The sequence below is a fragment of the Colius striatus genome, chromosome 26, assembly GCF_028858725.1.
Source record: "Colius striatus isolate bColStr4 chromosome 26, bColStr4.1.hap1, whole genome shotgun sequence".
NCBI classification, from domain to species: Eukaryota; Metazoa; Chordata; class Aves; order Coliiformes; family Coliidae; genus Colius; species Colius striatus.
Genome location: NC_084784.1, coordinates 307,822 through 317,500, shown reverse-complemented (window position 1 = coordinate 317,500; position 9,679 = coordinate 307,822).

The window sequence follows — 9,679 nt, the reverse complement described above, 5'->3', positions numbered from 1 at the left end:
CATCTGCTACTTGGCCAGCTCCTTGGGGCTGCAGAGCTTGCTGATCAAGAGCTCCAGCTCCTCCCCAAGAGCATGACTCCTCTTCATTTTGTCCATCAGGCTCTCCCTGTCTTCCTTCAGGATCTCCAGCTTGTGGGTCAGGCTCCAATGAGCTCAGCCCGTTGGAAGGGAAACATTGCCAGAGCCCTCATCACCACCATCACCCGGGTCACAGTGATGTCAGCAAGAAGCTGATATGGCCACAGGGCCTGAGGAGCAGGGTCACGTCAGCAACTGTGGACAAAGAAAACATTGAGGAGGAAACAGAAAACTCCACGTGCAGGTGACAAACTGAGCACCTGATCAGATTGCATGAAGAGGTATTTGCTCTACCAGCAATGAAAGAGATGTTTTACCATAGGAAAGAGATGTTTGGTTTGTTGGGCCGTATTCTGACCCCCCAGTTCTAGAAAGTGTCTGAGGAACAAGAGCTTCAGCCACGTCTCCTGCACAGCCCCCACTCCCTGCTCCAGCCTGACATTTCCTGCTTGGATGTGACCCAGCAGTAACCTGCAGAGGCTTTCAGGAGGACTGAGCTGCTGAGAGGTGGCTGTTGTTCCTCCCTGCTCAGGGAGCTTTGCTCAAGGTGCAGACCTGCCCTCCAACCCTGCTGGGAGGGATGGACCTTTCTGCTGCAGGCGTGGGAGCTGGGACTCACTTTGTGTTCATTCAGGGGTGACTCTCCTGTCATCCCAGATGCTCCTTTGCATATTTACAAGGGAAGGGAACTTGGTTTATGCCAAGGACCTCTCAGAGTAGCTGCCTTCTCAGACAAGGCCTCTGCAAGTGTTCTTTCACACACACCATCAGCACGACAGGCAGACCTTGGCTGCGGGACCAGGGACTGTTCAGCTGACAGAAGACTGAGGGGAGATCTCATCAGCACTTACCAGGATTTCAAAGCTGGATGTCAAGAGGATGGGATGGCACTTTTTTCTGCTGTCTCCAGTGACAGGACAAGGGGTAACGGGGCAAAAGCTGGAACACAAATAGTTCTACATAAACACAAGGAAAAGCTTTTGAGTGTGAGGCTGAGGAAGCCCTGGCCCAGGCTGCCCGGGGAGGGGCTGGAGGCTCCTTCTCAGGTGCCTTTACAAACTCACCTGGACATGTCCCTGTGTGGCCTGATCTTGGTGCATCTGCTTTAGCAGAGGGTTGGGCTTTATAATCTCTATAGGTCCCTTCCCACCCCCACCACTCTGGCATTCTGGGACTCCTTGGAGCAGTTCTCTCATCACGGTTCATCACTCCCTGCCTTTCCTGTCAGGATGAGCAGGCAGACAGGGCTGGGGCACCCCAAGAACCCACCAAATGCTACAGACATGGCAGGGGCAGCCATCACCTTTGCAGCAGAGTGCTCTACAGCCAGTGGCTTGGGCCAGAGAATTACAGTAGCAAAGGCCACAGGGAAATGCTTTGGATGAGCAACACACAGGGTGTGTGGGCACTCTCTGTGGACACTCTCTGTGTGCACTGCCTGTGCAGGATCTGAGCAGGGACACAGCAATAAGAGGTGGCAGCCACGTGCATGTCTCTCACCCATTCCAGCAGCACAGGACGACAGCCTCCAAAGACTTGACAGGCTCCTGCCTACACCTTCCATGCTCCACAGAACAGGGCTCATCTATTCATTTAGCACTCATGCTCTGTGTTAAAGAGCACCCTGACACAGGTCCCATTCCAGCACTCATTCCATGAAAGCCTGGTGGGGAGCAGACTTTGCCGAGCAGAAAAAAGCTGAGAGCAGAAACACTGAGGCCATATGAAGATGAGAGGTCAGTTGTCCCAGCCAGGGCAGCAGGACAAGCTGCAGACTGGCAAATATCACTCAGCCTCACCATCTTCTCCCTGCTTTTTCACACAGGGCACAGGAATGAGGACTCAGAGACCAAATGGGGAGCTCTGCCAGAGACACATAAATTCTCTGCACTTGGACAGGGACGCTGAGTTTGGCAGCTGCAGTGCAGGAAGAATTAAGTACTCTATGGGCAGCCTATGTGACTTGCACAAGTATTTGCATCCTTTGCTGTACTTCATCTGTGCTCTTGTACAAAGAGCTTGAAATACGGGCATTGGCTGCTGCCCTGCTGCCTCCCTTCAGTGTTATTGCCCGTGTATGCTTTCTCTAATTGCTCATGATCTCTACATTGACACAGGCAACACACAACAACTGCTGCTGGCAGCAGGATGGCAGGAGCCTATCCTGCAGAGACACAGGGGCCGTTACCACACACCTACCTGGCTCCTGTGCTGACCACGTGGAAATGAGCTCTCATGACAGGGCACAAGCCAATGCTTTCCCTTCTCAGCACAGCCTGCAATACAAAGACAGCGTTAGCAGAAAGCACAACACCACAAGCAGAAAGCACAACAAACCAACACAACACTGATGCTGCCCAGGAAGCAGAGAGCACACCATGTGCCAAACACAGCCAGTGGAAACTCTGTTGTAGTGTACCACTCTCCAGCAGCCTACTTCTGCTTGGAGGAGCTGTCTGCCTGTTTCTGGACGCACTGTGGGACAGACTGGAGGCAGACATGTGCAGAAAAAGGGATTTAAAACCTCGCAGCAAGTCCTTGCCTCTTCTGAAAACACCCTCAGTGTTATCAAAGGACCCTGGCCATTCCCCTCTGCTTTACATGCAAGCAAGAAGCAGAGACATGACTGAAGCAGTCTGAGCCAGTGACCAACCTGTGCCCAAGCCCAGTGTCCAAACAGGACTGAAATGCCACAGAAATGTTGAACACCACAAAGGTTGGGAACTCCAGCACAGGCAGAGCTGCTGGAAAACATCCCTCAGTCTGGCAAAGAAAAGCCTCAGGAAGATCTGTCCTACTTTGGTTTAGTACAAGAACACTCAGCACAAACTGGGATGGATCCAGAATCATTATATTGGGTGAGACAAAGAAATCTGTCCTGCTGGGAAGATCATGAGTGACTGGGAAAAACACATCAGGCAAATGTAAGCACGTCCCACCCGAAACAAGGACAAGAGTCTCCCAAGGACACTACCAAACACCCAGAAGAAGCCCCAGTAGTAGCAGATGGGATTCAAAGGCAGTCCTAGAGAGTAAATCCTTCTGGAATAAGCAAGTCGGGCTCATAAACCTCTAGGGCAAAGAAAGAATGAGTCTGGCAGAAGGATCCAGAACAGACAGGAGAGTTGGTTCTGTCTTATCCAAAGGAAACCGGAAACCAAACGATTTTCTCTTCCTTTTTCCCGAATCTCATCTTTCACTCTGTTCAGAGAAAGAACACAAGCGCTTTCTTCTTGCTAATATCAGGAATCTGGAAGGTCATTAACCCTTTACACACTGCCCTTTGGGGATGGTTTCTACCAGCTCTAAGGGACACACTTTCTGGAATGTTCTGCCATGAACAGAGTGATTAACTGAGCTGAGTCGAGCGCCTCGGGTGCCTGAGGACAGCCAGGCAGTGAAGCAGCCGGGCCTGCAGGAGAGCAGAACTCAGTGAGACTGTTACTGTTCTACTTCCATGAACAAAAGGAAAGTCACACAACAGAATGACATCCCAGGGGGAAAAAACATCAGCATTTGGATCCCCCCTAAGAAATGTCACAGACTCCTTTTCCTTAGACTCTATGTTTTCTTAGACAAGGTTGGTCCTACCCTTGAGGACACTGGATGGTGAGATCCTTTCCAAAAGAGGGGAGAACCACCATGGGGACAGCTCAAAAATGCTTTCCCATCCCTCAGGCTCCAGCTGGGACAGCTCCCCAGCAGGACAGTGGCCCCCTGGCTGCCTGCCACCACCTTGGGGCTGTCATTTCCACAGCAGCCTCTGGGATTGTGTTGAGCAGCTGCTGTTGGCACAGCTCAGGTGCCTGTGCTGGCATTTGCCTGCCCTGACAATACTTCTTGCCTTGTGGTTCCTTTTGCTTAGAGCTAGCTGCTCTTCAGCACCTTGTGCTTTTGTTTCCTGGGCAGCCAGATGTGCAAGGCTTGCCCTCAGTGCCAAGGGCTCAAGTAGGGCCTGTATCTCAGAGGGTGCTTTAGACAGCAACAGCACGGGTGTCCTTCCCTCCAGCCAGAAAGGCAAAGTGTAGCTTTGGCTGCTCCTCCCATCAGCCTCCTGCTGTCCTGCATGCACAGGGAACTCGCAACCCCTGACATGTCCTGTTGCTGCAGCCTGCTTTGTCAGTGGAACACGGCAGGTTTGGGCTGCACGTGTTCTGCCATGAGCACAAACACGGCCCTGACACAACTCCAAACAGTCCCTCCGTGTGATCCCCAACGTGGCTCTGCACAGAACCGGCCCCTCGGCGTCAGTGCAGGGGGGAGTTGGGAATGCAAGCTGGGAAATGGCTCAGCAAAGCAAACACGACAGCACAGCCACACTGCATCTGAAGTTTCTAAACACAAAGGGTGTAAATCTGCATCCCTTGTTCAGGCAAACCTCCAACTGCTTCTCTGTTATCAGAATAGGTCCCCAGTAGGAGATCTGCTCTAGAGTGCCTGTTCTTGTCCCTGTGACAGCACCCAGAGACATTTCTTATTGGTACCAATTAGAAACCAGTTAAAGACTTTCCTTTGGGATGGCTGCAGTAAAGCTAAAACTTTATCACCAAAGAATTTCTTCCTAGCACATCTCCTCAGAGTGTGACCAGTGCTGTCAAACAGACACAGGCACCATGTTATTCCAGTTTCAGGTCATCGTGGAAATCCAGCAGGTTACTGCTTGAAATATGCCAAGATATTTGGAAGGAAAAAGAAAAGCAAGAAGCACCTCTCTATCAACTCCAGCACTCACAGGTCAGAGCAGAGTGTTTCTTCCACTGACACCTTCCCTTTCCACACCTTCAGGCAGTTTCCTGCCTGAGGCAAAGCACCTCCTCCCTTCTCCAGTCAACTGGAAGGCGTATTTCAAACAGGCATGTGCCAAAGCCACACTGTAATCAACTGTAACAAAGCCCAGCAGCTCAGGCTGCAAAAGGATACTTGCCATGATCTCCTGGGAGTGCCACTGGGGCACAGTGTCTCAGTGAAATACACATTTCTTGGCTTCCCCAAACAGAAGCAGCAGCTACAGAAATGGAAACCACTGCCTAGCTGTGACTCCACGGCCGTACAGGAGGTGCAAAGGATGCCAGGCTAGAAGGTCATTGAAGCAGTCAAATCATCAGTTCTGGCTTTGTCTCCTCTGCCCTGAGCCACCAAGGGAGAGAATGTTTCAAATAGGCCTGTCATGCTGTTTGGCATCACACCCCCACAACGCTTAAAAGACACAAGGAAGGAGCAACATACTCAGAAAAACACCTTCTCTTCCCTTCTCTGCCCAGAATGGCTCTGCTGTGGCTCTTTGGCACTTCAGCAGAGGAAGGCAGGAGGGTACAGAAAAAAGAAACAGAGGTTCCAGCGGTCAGTGAGAACACTGTGAATCCCATGCACCAAGTTCACGTGCTGTGCTGGCTCTGTTGTACCTGCGCCAGACTCAAACAACGTGTCTCGGCATAGATGGGATTGACAGAGAAAAACATTCCTGTCAGCTACAGACACGCTTCCATCTCTCTGTACAGGACTCTTGTCTGGTCAAAGTACAACCTTCTACCATTGCAGCAAGTGGCACACTTATGCTTTTTCGTTCATACTCTTCATAACAATCTGAGACTCAAAGAGGCAACAATGCACTCACCCAATTCCTTGGGTGTATCATTCCCCTGCTCTGTCCTCACTGCCCACTCCAGTGGCAACAGTTGAACACACACACAAATCTAGGGGGAGAACAGTTGGGTAAGAAATGTGCAGTATACTCTGTACCAACTGGGACCCTGACCCACGAAAAGGTCAAACTGTTCCCATCAGCTTCAGCAGATCTGCTCCATGGCTTGTCTTTTTTGGGAGCTGGGTGGAGGATGGGAGTTGCTGCTCTACACATCTCTCTCCTACACTCACTGCTCTTGAGCAGGCTGATGGGCTCTTTGAGACACGAGAAGCAAAAGAGGGATGAACAATGAGCTCAGCCTGGCTGTGCTTTGCCAGGGGTTCTCACACATCTGCAGAAAAGCCATTGCAGAACATGGCATCACAATTTCTTTTGACCAGGCCAGACCATTTCCAAAGGACTCACTGGAATAGAAAGAGCAAAACTGCAACAAACCCAAAAGCCTCACACAGCCTCGTGTGGCAAGAGCAACTGACTGCAATCCCACTTAGAGGGGGTGCACCCTAAACCAGACCTGCCATAGCACAGGTTGTTGTCATACAAATAGGTATGGAGGGGAATTGGACTGGGCTGGAACTATGAGCTCATTTCACAGATACCAAAGCACTGCTGTTGCACAGGAAAGGTCCCCGAGAAGAGGTGGATTTGAACCAGTAGGCCTTGACATACAGGTCACCCTCAAACTACTGATGTCTTGAGCTTTACAGCCTGAAGAAGGGGAACCAAGAGCAAGCAGGTGGCTTGCTGAGGACAACAGACCACGTTACAAAGATTACAAGCACATCTTGAGGACAACAGCTGGTAATGCATCTGTGACACCTCTGTCTCTAAGCGGAAAAGAAAGTATTTTAAATCACTAGGGGAAGCTCTCCAGAAACTAATGTCCACCATGGGTCAAATTCCTGCTCCTGAAGCCCGGCATTTAATTCTAATGGTTTACACACACTGACTAAACACCCAGTAGCAGGAAAAAGGAAAGAAAATAGCATCCCCGTTCTAAATATACCTTCATACAATAAGCTGAGCCAAGACACCCCAGAGGATTTAGATGCACTAGACAGAAAACAGCACAGGAGGTTCAACAGTTTGGGACAGCACTTGAAAAGAAATGAATCTGCACATGGAGCTCGTGAGAGATTTGCCTCCAACTGAAATGCCCACAGAACACTGAACAGCAAGAGAAAATGTATCACTCTAGTTAATGGAAAAGAGCTGGACAGCACACCCAACAGTATCCTCCCTTTTAGATCTTGTTTCCAAGCTGACAGTAGACACAAGGAAAACTGCCAGTGCACTTATTCTGAAGCCACAGAGACTGCAGTGCCACCAGCACAAAAGGGCTTTTCACAGCTGTCCTTGCCTAAGGGCTGAACACACTACTGAAAATCTCCCTCTTGCTTGCCAAGCTGTAAAGCTGCACCCAAGAGGCTTCAGATGAGCTCAGGTGACTTCTGGTTTATGACAGTCTAGGTGGGATATTGGCTTACAATGGCATCTGTGGTCTTCCTGCAGGACAGAAGGCGATGTAGCACGAAAGAAACTGCAACTTGGGCTCCTACAGCCAAGCAGCTGCTGTTTCCAACAATTTCATCATATTTACAATGTATTAAATGCCTGCAGAGCTCAAATGATTCAGTTCAGTACACAAATGGAGTCAGACAAGTGTTAGAGTTACTGGCTGCAACCAGTAATGCAGCAAAGAACTGAAATGGATGCCAGCAACTTTGACAGCACCAGTGCGACATATCTGGGAGTTAGAAAGACAGCACAGATGTGTTTCTGTCTGCACACAGCTCTTTTTCTGTAGAATTCTGCAATGCTTTACAGCTGGGAGATTCATGGTGTCCATGATCCTGCCTTTTTTCCACTGTACCATCACAGAAAAGGGATTCGCTCATCTTCCTGCCCTGAAGTTATACTTACCCTACACAAAAAGGAGCAGAAAAGGCTTTCTCAGGTGAAGGGAAACAGCTGGAAAGCTGATAAATGCTATTTTGGCTCCAGACATGACAAATATTCCCAAAGAGATTTCAGAACTCCCCAGACGGTGACGCTGTACATCACAGTCTGGGAATGGCTGGGACACACAGAAGCGTGCAAGTGGCAGGTTTCCTTCCAAAATGTCTGGAATGGACTTGTTCTGAAGAGCTGCAAAGCACACACACATCTGATGGCATAAGATGCACCTCCCCAAAGGGCCTGGTCTCACTTCTACCAAGTTCCTGTCTTTACTTAGACAGCAGAAATTGAGGAAACTTCATGGTGTTTTCAGCTTCTCTTCACTCTTAGGGTTTGAAAGGCTGCAGGGAACACACCGTGGCTGCAGGAACAAATCAATAACTAATAACCCAAATTCCAGACAAAGCTTTTAGAACTAGAAAGCAATTAGTGCAATGTGCCTCTCCCTCCACTTCCCTGGTCTTGGTTGGTCACACACATGTACCCACTGCTTAAGGAGTGGCTTCCACCATTGGAAAGAGCTCTTATGACTAAACCTCCATAACCTGAATAATCAGTCACTCAGTGGCTTCCTCTGGAAAATAACTCTCTGTTGCACACTGCTGTAACACATAACCAAGTACAGAACCTAGCAGCAGGCACCATATAAGCATTTGAACCATAACATAATGCAACCCACTAGCACAGATGTCTAGTTACTATCTGCATGCTGTGTCACCTACTGAAATGTACAGCACCACACACCCTGTCCTGCTCTGGGTACAAAAAAGGACAATCCTGGCAACTTCCAAAATTCAGCAGCTGGTACAACTTCAGGTATCAGTGCTGCTTGAAAAGAAACTTTCTTCAAGTACCTATAATGCAGTTTGAAACTCTGGATGATTGGTTGCCCATCTAAAACAGAAATGTACCACTGAAAGGGCTCTTCTTCTGAAATCTCCTCTGGGGAGCATGTTCCATTGCACAGTCTCACACAGCTACAACACAGCCTTGTCAGGATGAGTTAGCTTTGATACTAATTCTGGGCAGCTCCCCAAATCAACAGAGCCCTCCCATCTGCAAATGATACTTTGATTCATGCCATGACACTTCCCATTGCCTGCCTATGATGCACCAAACTACTCAATTTCACTCTTCATAAGGTCAACATGACCTTGTCTATTGTACATCTACCTGCTGTCTCCCAAACCAAGCTGTTCTTTTGGTGGGCTACTTCCTTTTGGGATGCTTGGTGTGAATTATTGTTTGGAGGAAACCCCAGGATTACTGAGTTTGTTCAAAATGACACCCAAAGACAGCAAAGGAAGCCTTTGGAAATCAGCCTTCCACATCACTGGGGCCTTTGATCAAAAGCTGCCTCATTCACAAACTGGCAGACACAAATTTGATCAGCTTTTAATTTGTCTCTTTGAAAAGAATCCCCTGAAATGCATCTAAATCTGGATTTCAGGCTATTCACACATCCTATCAGTTGAGTGCTGATGCATCCACTGATGCATTCTGGTTTAGACACAGGGAATTTTTTCCTTTGAAAGCACAATTACCCTACTTCTGGGTTCTTCAAAAGGGCCATGTTCTTCCAAATGAGGCCAGCAGAGTGCTTGGGGCAGTTCTGAATGACAGAGCTCCTCACTTAGTCTCTACTTAATGCTCACAGCACAGATCAGGGAGAAGTTCAGTTGGGAATTTCAAACTATGGCCTTGTAACCTTAGTTCTCCCCCATCTGTTGTCATTAACACAGCCATGAGCAGAAACTCTGCAATTATCTCCTTCTTTCCACCTCCTCCAACTAGTTCTGTTCCACAGCAGCTTTTAGGAACCCACAGGCCAGTTGGGCAAGCGCAGATCAGAGTCCACATGCAGGTGGTTCAGGCAGGAGCCTGCTCTGCAGAAATGCTCAGCGAGCACAGGCGGCAGCAGCGGCTCCCAGGCTGCTGCCTTTCAGACCACCTCCATCCATCAGCATTTCCTGAGACACAGAAAAAGGTGACATCTCA